This window comes from Cygnus atratus, chromosome 10 (assembly GCF_013377495.2).
Source record: "Cygnus atratus isolate AKBS03 ecotype Queensland, Australia chromosome 10, CAtr_DNAZoo_HiC_assembly, whole genome shotgun sequence".
Taxonomy (NCBI): Eukaryota; Metazoa; Chordata; class Aves; order Anseriformes; family Anatidae; genus Cygnus; species Cygnus atratus.
The window spans coordinates 4,582,713-4,596,460 of record NC_066371.1 but is presented as its reverse complement, the minus strand read 5'-3'; the positions used below and the strand labels follow the sequence as shown (position 1 = coordinate 4,596,460).

At 46.2% G+C, this 13,748-nt stretch overlaps 1 protein-coding gene across 17 annotated transcripts in view; it reads right to left on the bottom strand.

Annotated features, from left to right (window-relative positions):
* FOXP1 (forkhead box P1) overlaps window positions 1-13,748 on the bottom strand; it is a 370,718-nt gene that overhangs the window by 269,938 nt on the left and 87,032 nt on the right. The window contains exon 1 of one of the 17 annotated variants that reach the window (XM_050712855.1): window positions 2,047-2,132. The exons of the other annotated variants lie outside the window; for them this stretch is intronic. The gene's annotated coding sequence lies outside the window, so the exon portion shown is untranslated. Of the gene's footprint in view, window positions 1-2,046; window positions 2,133-13,748 lie in introns of those variants that run through there. 17 annotated transcript variants of the gene reach the window in all.

Genomic DNA, 13,748 nt, shown 5'->3' with positions numbered 1-13,748 from the left:
GGGAAATGAGCGGCCCTGGCCAGGCACTGCAGGGAAACTTCAGAGGAGGACTGTGCACAAAAGGGCCAGAACAAAGGGACTTTCTTCGTGTGAACAATGAAGACAAGCCTTTAAGTGAAAATTATATGCTAGCTCCTGGAAAGCTCTTCCAGACGAAAGCCACAGAATAAGCCCTTGCCCTTGGGCTCGCTACCTCGCAGCAGCATGGAGCTTGGAGCCAGTCAACTGGGTCACAAGGCTAAAAGCATTTCTACCTTCCCCAGCCAAGAAAACCACTTCCCGGTGGTACCTTTCATCTCAGCCTAGCTGCAGCACTCCCCACCCTTTTTCTACAAACAAACAACATTAACCCTTCCTTCATAGGGATCCTGCTGTCCCAACACTTGGCAAGAGGCGATCACAAGGCTGAGATAAAAGGATTGAGGCAAGATGGGAGAGAAAAAGGGGAGAGGAAAAAAAAAAAAAAGAAATTCAATGGTGTGACAGCCGTGGCACTTACTGCTGTCTACCTGGGAGCTGCCGAGGAGGCAATCGGGTGCACTTGCAACACCCATTGCTGTGGGCAGAGCACCTAGGCAGGACATCTCCCACTGCTCCAGGACAAAGAGGAAGGAAAGGCACTGAGGAATTGCTCTCCCAATGCCTTGGACCTAAACCATGAGGGGCAAAGAAGGAGGGAATGCTTTACCCCTGGCTTTGCCTTTTTGCCCCCCTACATTTCCTTTCTTTTTTTTTTGCAAACTTAACTAAAGCCAATAGTGTATGAAAGCAGGGGAGAATTGATCAAACTGCCTCTTCTGAGACACCTACAAACGTCTTGTCTGGAGAAAAGTGAGCAAACAGTCACTGCTGGACAAAACAGGAAGATTTCAAGACAAACGGCTTGAAGTTACTAACAAAGTGGTTACAAATGTGCCTCTGCAGGAAAACACGGGCTGAATTTTTATCCTGAATAAAGGTTATGGGGACCTCTTGTTTAGATTTATGCACATTCAGAAGGTGACAAGACAGATTTTCACTTGGCCTGGCCTGAATGACCTACAAGTGAAAGCTGTGGAGGATGTTAAGAAATGCCATGGCCATCAATTAAGGGCATACATATACGCAGGTAAGGAAAGCCTGCTTGCAGATACCTTTAACTCACAGAAAAATAAATTATTTATGAATCTTCTACTCAAAACACTTTAACATTACCCCTCTGAAGAGCTGCGTTTTTGCCTTTACCTCAGGAAACCAAAGATGGATCAGACCCAGACTGGCTGTCTCACAAGAAGGTACTGGCCCAGGAGCACAGCCAGGTCCGTAGCCTTCCCTGGCCTGCCCCACATTTCCATTATTTTATTGTTTTTTCGCACTCTCCTGCAGGGAGGAAAGGATAACTACACTGCCCCAGCTTGCTCCTCCCAGATGCTGGAGCTTTCTCAAACACGGCTAAATAAAGAAGTAGGAAATGAAGGTGTTCAAGGCCCTCCAGGAGCGTCGCACAGCCTGCACAAGACACTCTACTGAGCTCCAAGAAGGCCCTGCCCAAGCTCCTCCACCCTGACCCAACGCCCAGGTACTGCCTCTTGTTTTCTGCAGAAGCAGCCAGGAAAAGCAACTGACTCTTGTAACACCTCCAGGCTCTGACGAGGAATCCAGAGGAAGGTCTTGTTCTCACAAAAAGTCTGCTCCCTGCTTACCAAGTCCCACCTCATGGCTGAAACCGCCCGGTGAGCCCAACGGGCAGGTCAGGTAAATTACATTGCACCCGGGCAGCACCTGCCATGCCTCCTTGACTGCCTTGTCACCACCAGCTTCCAATTTACTTGCTGATACAGGTAACTGCTCTGACATTTTTCAACCTTGCACATACTCTTTTACCCTTCTTCAAAAGGGAACCGAAACCCAAGGTCTTTCAAGACAGCACTTATTTCTTACTTGTTGATTTGCAACACTCCTTGAGCTTTTTTGAGACACCTGGACTATCTGACACTCCACGCCTTGCCCTGAAAACGAGTTTCTGACAAACAGATCGGATCTCCAGGTAGAAAAGATTTCACTTACCGAACCTTGTTTTGCGGTTCACCATGAACACAGTTTTCTGCACATCAGGAGAAGAGAAGGAGCTCAGAGCTCGTGTTAAAAGGAACTCTTTTTACAGGAAGGAAACTGCAATTTTAATTATAAAACTGTAATCAAGAAATAAAGACAAGACTACCTCAAGGTTTGCCTGTCTAATCCAATGTAAAGAATCAAGGACATTCTCTCCTCCGGAGAGACAATTCTACCTATTAATGGATTTAACAAAAGCATAAACGAACCAGCAGTTAAGTGATCGTCCATACCAAGCAGATAAGTCATCCCTTATCACGGACACACATATTTAACAGCCCTCTGCCTCATGTCTTCTCTCTTGAAAAGGGCCAAGGGACGACCTCCCCGACAACCCCACAGAAAGGCAGCCCCCATGGTGGGGGGCTTGAGAGGACAGCACCAGCCCGTGCGATGCCTAAGTGGAGGTGGCTGCCACTGGGGTTCCTGCCTCATGTAGGCACCCACTTCTTGGATACCAACATCCTCAGGTTTGAAAAGAGTCACACATGAGGGCAAGACAGATGATGAACAGGAGGATCCCGCCTGCACTGGCCTTTCTGGTTTCTGAGAACCACCCATAAAGCTCTGCCAAGCACCATCCTATGGGTGGCACTTCACTGAATTCTGAAAGGGGTCCCCAAAAAGCAGCATGTTGTAAAGACCTCGGGCTTTTCTTTCTGAGCATCTGTGGGGAGGGCAGGAGGGCATCGCTGCCTGTGCTGGGATCTATAGCAGATTGTTTGTAACGCTCCTGCGGCAGCTATAAACGGCAAGCGGGGAGCCGGACCTGCAACTTGCCACCAGATTCGTCAACACTGAACTTAACATCTACAGCCCTTGGGGCAGTAAGACAACAGAGCCACGAAGGTGCACCCTGGGCAGTGTTTAATGCTTTCTGAAGATTGGTATTAGGGGCGCAACTCGGAGAAAGAATTGGCTAGGTTTCTAAAAATAAAAAGCCATTATGCACCAAAAGGAAGCATAATTGTTGACTTTAAATATTCAGGCAAAATCCACAGTAAATAACAATAATTTGCTTGAAATATTGTTCCATACAGTGTGTTCACAGAAATCCAGCATACAATTTTCAAGAAAGTGCAGGCAAATTAATTGTATACCTTCACCTTTTATGCTTCACTCACACAGGAGGAGAATAACATTTTGCCACACATTGAGTAACCTGTATGCGTTTAAAAGGAGTCTAATCAATAGTATCAATTTGATTTGAGATTAGATTAAATATGGACAAAGGAATGAGAGAAGCCTGTAACACCTGGGCGTATTCTTACCAATTCTGAATCCACTTTTGCCAGCTGGTTGTCAACACAGGGCTTAAGTGGAGAAGACAGTGACCACATTCACAATGATGCCACCAAGAAATAAAGACATCTCTCCTTGTAAATCATAGGTCTAGCGCAATACTTCAGAACTTCAGAAGCTGAAAAACATTCCTCTATCCTCAACCCATCATTTTGGAGGTTACTACAGAATTCAACACGTGGGTAAGATCATGAGAATTTTTTTTTTCATTTTACTCCTACAAATGAAATAATAATAGATCATCTTACTCATTAAGATATTTGAAAGCATGTATGCTGTGAGAATACAGGTACAGAGCCAAATCTCACACCGCTAGCCATGCAGCATTTATTTCTGTTGCCGTACTCAGCATCAGTCCACAACATTCAGCACGCGGTCTACACGATTTTTTTCCCTTTCCTGGCCGCGACTTTGATACAGTGACTCATTACTGCTGTCAGATCATAAACACCAGCGAAACAGTCCCAGAAAAAGAAAAAAAAGTTAAACCCCATGCAAGCACTTCACGTTGGCCCTAGTGTACTACAGTGGTTAAGCCATAAGGAAAAGGCTCACAGTCACCTGGATGCTCCCACAGGAATTAGCTGTCTCGCTACACTCGCTTTGCTTGACACTTTCCACGCTGCCTGTACACATCCCATTGCTCATACCCCTGATTTAATGCTCTCCTTGGAGAACCCCCACATGTTCCTTGTCCTTCTCCCCATCAGGGCCACGAGCCCCGTGCCCCTCCTGGCCGGCCGCCCCTCCGCAGGCCAGGCTCTCACCATCTCCAAAAGTGTGAGCGGAGCAGCACTAAAGACAACTTGAAATTGGTTCCACTGTTTTGTTTTAGCTTAAATAATAATAGTAAAAAAACAACATTGTTGTCAGTATTGAAATATTTTATAAGCCGCTTCTCTGAAAGTTTCAAGAAGCGGTATGTCTGGTGACGAACCCATACCATCACCTACCTGTTTCAAATTGGTACTTAAAAAGCAAAGAAAACCAAGCTTTCCATTTGGGAAGGAGCCACTTGTCGTTATACCAGGTGAGGGAATTGGGTTGCAGGCTCGGGCCTGGTCGTGGGTCCCCCGAAGGCCAAAATGCCCTCTGCTTCCCACCCACGGGGTGCGCCGGGAAGCCCTTCAGGGCATCACAGGGGAGGGAGAAACCCTGCTCCCTGCCTCAGGAAAGGGAGCAAAGCTTCCCGCTTCAATCCTGTCCTCAGCTTCGCTCACACACAAGCACACAACATTTGTTTTCTGTGTTTCTGTTATGAAAAGTGCTTTACATGTTTTTTCTTCACAACTTCAGTACTTATACCTTCACAGGAGGAGTGAAGCGAGTTTGTCACCAAACAATGCTTCATGACTCCAAAAGGGACAGGAGAAACAAATTATGGAGGAACTTGTTGCCACTTGAATTCACCGAACCCCTGCAGCCCCCTAGAAAATGACCTCCCTGGTGGAACAGCACTGAGCAGCAATCGTGACTTGGGCCCCTGTTGCCGGGCTCTGTCACGGGGTTTCTGCAGAACCCACTTCATCCATAAAAACCAATTCACAAGCACAGGGCCTTTAGCCTTTGTGAGAAGTATTAGCTTTTCTTTACCCTGTGGTAAACTTTTTTTATTTTGCATTGAAAATTTCTTCAAAAATGAGAGAAAGCAAGCCCGCACATTTGGTTCCCACTGCCCAGGGAGCTGCGGGCACCAGGGCCTGCTGGCTAAGCTGGAGGAGGGCCCTCGGACACCAGGCCTGCCTACCTGGGCCACGAGCACACCTTCATTTCTCCACAGACACAGACCAGCAAACCTCTCTGTTATGCAGCTTTTCTGAAGAATGTCTTATAGATGACTGTCTCTTCATCAGCTTCTCATGTTGAGCAACCAAAGGAGATGCTGCGATTCTTATCGCTTTTCACATATGACTTCACATAGTCTTCGAGAAGATAAACAGACAAGCTGCATGTTCTGTAACATTTGCTTTAGAGGTTTCAGTGGTAAAATGTTTGAAGCTGTTTCAAAACTAGACTGATGTATTGTCTGAACATTCTCCCAAAATAACCAAGATGTTCAAGGGTTGTTGCATTTACTGTACAAACGTGGCTGCACACATCTGCCTAGGAGTGCAGCCCCTGCAGCAGAACTTGGAATTTTCTCCCTGTAACTTTCCTCTCTAAGCCATCAAAAGGCTTTTAAAATGTTCGTTTACTTATTCCTTCATATGGGGTGCATTATTAATAGTTTCTCAGCTTTCTAACATACAAAAAACACCATCAACTGCAGAACTCCAGAAGGCATTTCCAGTCCAGCTGCATAGCTGGGCTTATGTGTAATACTTCGGAAACTGCTAGAGAAAATAAGCATATTTGAAAAATACAGTGAGCTCATGTTACTGGCCTCATTTACATTACTAAAGCACCTAAAGCCATGTCATACCAATATTGCAATATGTCGCTGTTGCTGATTACACAGATCAGAAGGGCAAATGATTTCCCAACTTCTCTTCTATCTAGCCCGTGCATACAAACCATCCCAGCTGGAAGGTGCTCCAGCAAACAAAAGAGAACAAAATGTTTACGAGAGAAAAACAATGCAAGTAAACTTGTTCACTTCATCGCTGCTCTGTGCTTAAAGTAGTCTTCCCACTGCAGGGTTATTTTCAGACATGCCACAAACAAAAATCAAGAATATTTTTCCTTGTATAGCTCCTTTCAAAAAAAAAAAAATCCACTGACAGTTCTTCATCCAGAAATGCTTTATGCTCTTACATCATCACCAATGAGAGGTTCTTAAAACCTTCAGTAAGCTTACAAGCGCAGTTTCACAGGGAACCTGGAGCACTCGATTCCCAGTGCAGCGCACTTTCAGACCATGTCTTCTCCTCACAGAGCCCATCACCCCCCACTGCTATCGTTGCCTTTTCATTTGCAAGTGTCATCAGAAATGCAGCAAGGACAGACAGCAGTCATGGAGGAGAACTCCAGCCTCTGGGTACCCATCCCTCCATCAGCTGCCGCCTTTTCTCCAGGATTACAAGTCTCCCATAACTAGTGTCCTTTATTACGATCGCTGGCACGAGCATCATCTGGTGTCCCCCCCTCCCAGTGTGCCAATTCTACCCAGGACAGGACTCGGGCTGTAAAGGTACCAGCCTGGCTGAACGTGGCCATGGTTTATCCTTGCTGCTAGGAGGGGGTTAGCTGAACTGCTGACCTCGAAATAAAAGGCTCTATCCCGGAGCCAGCTACTTCCCCATATTGCTCTGTGTTTTCACATTTGAAGCATCAATAAATACCAAGTTTCATTTTTTCACATTTGAAACTTCTTTCTATTCTTGTTTGAGCTTTTGGAGAGGTTGGGGGAAAATTAGGGACTGTCCACAAGAGAAAGTAATGCTTTGTAGTTTCATTATTTACACATCTGAAGACCACGTGGAGTCTGCTAGACTTTTGCTTCTAACAAAAACCCTGAAAATGCGAACTTTACAAGCATTTTTATTTTGTTTTGTTTTTTAAATGGAACTCACATTCAGCTAAACCTCTTTAAATCAAAGTGCTTCAGAACTATTTACATTTAATTTTAGCTTGTCTTCTCAGTTCTACGAGTAAGAATACCGATCTCAGTGCTGTTCCCTGAGGGTTATATGAGTATACTCTCCAGGATTTCTGAGTCCCTTCCCTCCTCTCCTATTTTCCCCTCCTATTTTTTTTTTTTCTGGCCACAACAAAAAGTTTCTGGACTGAAGGAGCATCTGGTTTGATCAACCCTCTCGCTCCATATTTGGGATAAAATACACCAGCCGGGCTGTTTGCAAGAACTGTCCGAAGCATACAAAGACTGGGGAGGAGAAATGCAACCCAGCACACTTCTCTCTCCTTGCTCCTAGCCTGTAACACACGAAGAGCTAAAAACAATTCTCATGCCCTTTCCTCCATTTTTACTCGTTTTCTGCTCAGGTGAACACCTGCAGATTCCCAGTCATCAACACGAGCAGGAATTCTGCCTTCGGAATGAGCAAAAAGGGAATTAAAATAAACACAGTGATTCATGTACACAGAACCAAATCCTATGATTAAAACTAAGCTTGTTTAAAGCAAAAACTTCCTCCACGAGCTTCTATGTTGCAATACTGAACATACGCAATAAATGTCTTAAATTTGTTTGTCCCTGTTCAGTGTGAAATGTAATAGTATTTCTATTTGGTATCAAAGGTACATAATTAAATATGTAAGATATCCAGTGTAGCCAACTGGTTTGTAGCACTACAAACCATGCCAACTTCTGCATTTTCCTTCACTGTAGCTGTTCCAACCATCTAATGTTAGAGAGAATTTAATTTCCTTTTTCCATTACTTTTTTCTTTTTTTTTTTTTCTTAAAAAGAGGAAACGCATGTGTTAAAGATATTACTTTTAAATACTTCAATTAGACTTTGAAGCCTCCAACATGCATAGGTGAGCAAAACGAGGGGTGTTGGGGTGGGAGTTTAAGCAGGGCTCTTGCTCAGCTACTGTTTGGCTAGAGACAGTCTTCTGCGAGCCCGAGCTCAGGCAGCAGCAGCACATCTGTTTCCACTGTAATCATCACAGCTCACCAATGAAGAGATAATTTCTTTTATTTTTTCTTATTTTGCAGGAGCCCTTGAATTAACAGAATGCAAATATTGTGCAGACGCTGAAGTCAGTTATTTTGAGAATAATAGTTCTCGTTTCCCCAATTTTCTTTTTCACTTTTTTTTTTTTTTAAATGAAAACGTTCACTGGGAAAACATTTTAAATTTTTCTTCTTTTTATTACAAAAAAATTGCTCTTTCAGAAGTAGAAGAGTTAAGCATCCTTAAATAGTGCCAAAGAAAGTTTTTTTTACTCACACAAATATCGTTTAGTAAATTACTTAAGTGTAGACTTAGGCACAAACTTCACTGAGGACCGCAAACCTGATTCAAACACACAAGTCAAAGAATGTATTTTCTCTGAAATACGGCGGGTTCTGGTCGGGTATTTTGCATGTCAAGTCTCGACACCAAGAGATTTCTGGTTCTTTTACTTGGAAATTATCAGGGAAAGAAGTCACTTTCTGTATTAAACCACCTGAATAGCTGAGCAGTTTTGCCTGCAACAAATAAAAAAACATCTTTTGCAGGAGACAATGTCTACCCAAGGTACGAACACCCAGCACAACCAGCCCCGCAAATAAATCAGTTACAGTGGAAACCCTGATGAACGTCGCCGGGATGCTGGCTGAGCACGCCAGGTACGTGCCAGGGGAGCACCAGCTGCAGCCGTGTGCAGTGAAATCCTCCTCTGCGAGCTCCTCACCTAGGGAGGGCACGCAGGAGGTCTGAAACCACCTCTGCTGTACGACCTCTAAGAACGCAGCATTTTGGTCTCCTCGAACCAGAATTTGAAGAAATTTTGTGCCCTTACTGGAACCTGAGGGCCGATTTCACGCAGTAGCGAGATGAAGGTGTATGCTCGTTCTCTCTTAAGCACCAACATAACACGAAACACGGCGGAGTAAAGGTTAAGTAGCATTTGACTGATTTTTACCTCATGGGAACTGTAATTTACACGCTGCATTCATCCAAGGTAAGAGGGTTCAAATGGCAAAAATTAAAAGGCTGCAGTTTCCTACTTCTGTTTTTAACATATCACATTGATGCACAGCCAGTTTTTAAAGTGATAAAAGGTTTCTATCAAAATATCAAACAGCAAGAAGATGCACTGCTTCTACCCTGTCAGCACCGCTGTATTTTACTGCATCCTTCCTTGCTCCTTACAGCCCCTGTCGATGATTATAAAACAGCAACAGTCTATCCGCACTCCAAAAGGATGAATTCATCTTCTGGACATCCAGCTCTTACAACCAAATCCCAAGTAGAAATTTCCAGGAACTGAAATCATTAATCTAATGTTGGTTAAAATATAAATTAAAGATACATATATATAGTAATAATAATGCAGACATGAGGTCCAACAGCCACCTGAGGCTGTTTCACCAGGAGAGGCTGCCACCCGCGACGCCCCCGGGTAGGGTGCAGCTGGCACCTTCCTGCTCAGGGGAACGGCCCCGTCCGTCCGTCTGTCTGTCCGTGCTCCCAGCAAGCCATGAAGATGGCCATGCCCCGCGGTGAGGATGCAAGGGTGACCGCACCGAGACGTGCTCGAAGGTTTGGGAGGGAAGCAGGGACAGCTTGGAGCACCCAAACCCGCTGTCCACCAGAAGGGAATGGAGAAGGGAAGCCAGGAGATGGGGAACTGGGAACTGCTCAGGCCCTGCATGCTATAGCTCCACGAGCCCGAGGTTCCTCTTCGGGCCAAACCCTGTCCCACACAGCCCGTCCCCACTGGGATGCTCCTGGAGACCAAGCTGCTACAGGAGCTTGCAGAGCTGCTGCGAGGAGCCCAGCACTGGGCAAACCCTACAAACTTTATGTACACCTTTTTTTTGTGAGCAGTCATCGATGGACTCCGGGCATTACAAGCCCAGATACAGATACTATGGCACCAGCCGCTGCCAAGCGGCATGAATGATTTCCATCAGCAAAGCACAGCGATATTCAGCCGAGCCTTGGCACAACGCCTGCTTCCTGTGGCTACTGCCCTCAGGACTACGCGCTGGCTCTGGCAGCACGCGCATCGCGGTGCCTGCAGCATCTTTGGGGTTTCTAAGCACCGTACTGCTGCGGATCCCGACTCTGACCACCTTTCCTTGCCAATCAGAGCGGGGATGCTGCAAAAATTGGGAAATGCGGCTCTTTCTGGGTCAGTAAGTCTGTGTTTTCCCCACGTCTGATTGGCTGGGGCAATCCCACTTCAGCGTTAGTGTTGACAGAAAATATGTGCTGAGAATTTTAGCGTTCAGGATGTTCTTTAGTCATTTTGGTGATCTGATGTGGCACAGGAAATATTAGTGCATATTCTGTGTTTTCAGTCACACTCACCTCGCCATTCTTACAAAACGACAACAGAGAAAGAGGCAGATCACCGAGACTGAAATTATGAGCAATCTAACAAGAGTCAAGAGTTGGGGGAGGAAGGTGATAAAGACTCAGCCAAATGTTAAACTATTAGTTCATAGCCTGATATTTTAATTTCCATCCTCCTCTCAAAAAAAGCCTACCTCCAAATTCAGAGTTTGATTCAGAAAGCACCTTGCAGCGACGCTGCCCGCGCTGCACTGGTGCTCACCAGCCCCTCGCCTTGCCCATCAGCGGACCAGACCGACCTCAGCACTGCTTTCCACACCCTTTCATACCTGAATTTCATAAACAATTAGGTAAAGATAAGCTATCTTCCACCTACCTATTAAAGTTCGTACCACCAAATATGTCAAATCAAAACCTCGCTGCTCTTTTTGCAGGACTATGAGTATTAGACTTGGTCAAAGGGTACTTGGGATTAATCATCTGCTGATGCCACTGCATCAGCTGCATCGGGCAATGCTCCCTCTGCTAATCAACAAATCTCTGGCATTCTCTTCCCGACGCAGAATAAAGCTGCTCTTCCTCTGGCAAAAGCCCCAAAGTATAGCTGTTGCAGCTAGTATACGATTTACACTCCTCTGAGCCACCACAAGGGAACTGAGCAGATCCCAGAGGCAGGATCTTCCCCCGTTTATTTCTGCAACACGCATTTCTGAAGATGGTCTTAACTTTTCACTCTGCGGAACTGGCACAGCGCTTCAGGTTCCCAATGTTAATTAAATGCCTGCTTTTGTCTGTGAATGTTATTACAACATGCAAGGCTCTATCTAGAGAAGTTCAGCAGTGTCAACAAAAAATATTATGAAGTTAAGTGTATATCTTTAATTTAATACGGTATTTTTTAAAAAAAATCTACTAAAAATCCAGCACAGAACGGAATTGCACTGCAAGTTTTTCCAAGAAGTCGCTTTGAAAGAACATTACATTTAATATCAAGACTTCAAAATAATGTATTAAAGGTTTGCACAACGTCCAAAAACAAGCAGAGCATCACCCTGAGCTCCAGCCCATCTCCCTGCCCAGCTTCTGGAAGTCCAGGAGCTCAACAGGTCATAACTGCAAGCAGTGGAGGCTCCCAGATCAAGGTTTCCTTCAGGAGCCACAGGCATAGGGGTGGGTGGCCGTTCTCCCACCCCAGCATGGCGCTGGCAGCCCCGCAGCGCTCCAGCTCTCCCTCTCTCCAACCCTAAAGCTGCGGCCCAGGAGCCAAAATTCCCCCGGGGACAAAGCACGGCCTCCGCAGCACGCCCAGCTCCAGCTGGAAGAAATAAGGGAGAACGGCTGGGGTTGAGGCTCTGGGCACCCCTGTATCGCGCCAGAAGATTACAGACCGCTGGCGACGAGTTGTGCTGCAGGCACACAGCCCCGCATCCAGACTCCTCGGGCTTTCTGGACAAGGCAAGGGGCTCTCTGAACCACGGGGTGCCTTCTCCCCCAGTTTCCGACTTGCCGTAGGTTAGCCTAATTGATTTGTGTTCCTGCCGAATTAAAGACACAGCACACAGACAGCATGCCAGTGAAAAAATATGGCAACAGCAAAAGTTTACAAATTTAATTTGCAATTGTTTTAGCAAAACAGCTCAGTCCACTCCTTCAGTTTTGGAAAGTAATCAGCTTGTGCTAGAGGAAGTTACCAGCTCCCAGGCACGAGCAGTGTAACACAGGCTTATTTCATAAGAGATTAGGACCAGTTTTTCGGTTAAGACGACGTGGATATTGCAAGTGAGGCAATGCCGCACGCTGTAACGTTGAGGACTGCAGAGCCCAGAGGCAGGGACTCGGAAGGACAATGCAGGAGCACAGACCACGGGCCAAATTTCACTTTACAAGAGACCCTGGCAGAAGATTTAGCCAATCCCCCAGGCGCAGCTTTGGTGCTGAAAGGGACCCAACGCCGAGCCCGTCCGCAGGCTGCCCCCAGCAGTCAAAACAGGGGTTTCGTCGCCTACAACGAAAGGGTTAAGTCAAGATTTCAGTCCCCTGGTTCAAACAGCGCAGCCAGCACTCCCTGCCCAAATTACAGCAGCGCATACATCCAACAGATGCCGTTTAGACAGGGGCTTTCCTTGCCCCGAGGTGCAGTTCAGTTTGTCCATTCTACTGTGCAATTACAGAATCAATAAAACATCCCTTTGAAACTCCCTGGACTAGTGCCGACACGCAGACAGTAGTCAAGCTGACATTTTTTGCTGTTTCCGTTATTACTACCGTCAAGCATTCTGAGAAGCAAGACATCAAAACCCCAGCGCCGCAAAGCAAAGGAGGAAAAGCAAGCGCAGGGCTGAGGTTTTGTTCAGCACATCGCATCGCTCCCTGCGCGCTCACACGGCACCAGACGTACCTGCAAACAAAACCTGCTCGAAATCATCAAAATAGGCATTGGAAAACACGGCGCCTTTCTGACAAGCACGCGTGCCCCGTCCTCTGCTTCAAACACAGCGATATCCCCTTCTGCTATTTTTTGGGGGGCTGTGGGGTAGACGGCTGGTGGCAGAGCACCTGCCCTAAGCGGCGAGGCTCTGATTCAGGGAGCAAGGGGCTTATTAAAAAGCAAACACCGAGCGCCCCGTTGCTCATGAATGCGGCGCGAGATGTGGACTGTGTGTGTACATTGGGAGGTGGGGTTGAAAGCTCGCCATCCATCTGCTTCAGAGCGCGTTGCCTAAAACACTGAAATAGAAATGGGAAGCTGGAGAATGCCAGGAGTGGAACCTGAAAAGAAAAAGGCAGGAGGAGGACTACAAAGAGGGGGATATGGAGTTAACGTGTTCAGTCGCTATTCCCTCTTCAAGCCAATGATTCAAAGGAGACTTATATAACCGAGGACGTGCCCAGCAGAGGCATTCGCTGCCTACGAAGAGGCAACTTTTTTTTTCCTCCTATAACAATTAGCCAAATCTGCCTAAATAAATGGAAAATGTAACACCGAAGGTCTTAAAAACACTTCCTGAAAATTACCATCTTCAGATGTTTATTTTCCCACTCACTACATTAATTACAAATTATTTAATCATTCATTCTGAGCTCTAAAACCTGGCATGTACTGTCAGCATCCCACACACCTACGTCTCCAGAGAAAAAAAAAAATCTAAAATTCTTCCCAACTACTACTTCTGCAAAAGAAAATCTCTAAAGCTTGTACCTCAGGCAAGCCCCCTGCCTCAGTTACCCTGCACAGCAGGCAGGGCACGGGAAGCAGCAGGGCGAGCTCCCCCAAACCCACCTGCCACGACAACCAGAAGCCAGGCTGGGGAAGACCACCCTGGGAACAAGGAGCTGCTCCGATTCCCTCGGCAGCTAATTGCTGAATCTTCCTTAAGCAGGCATTAGAAAACACACGGGCTTCACAGGGTGACCTCACATTTATCCGTGAGCAGCCCGT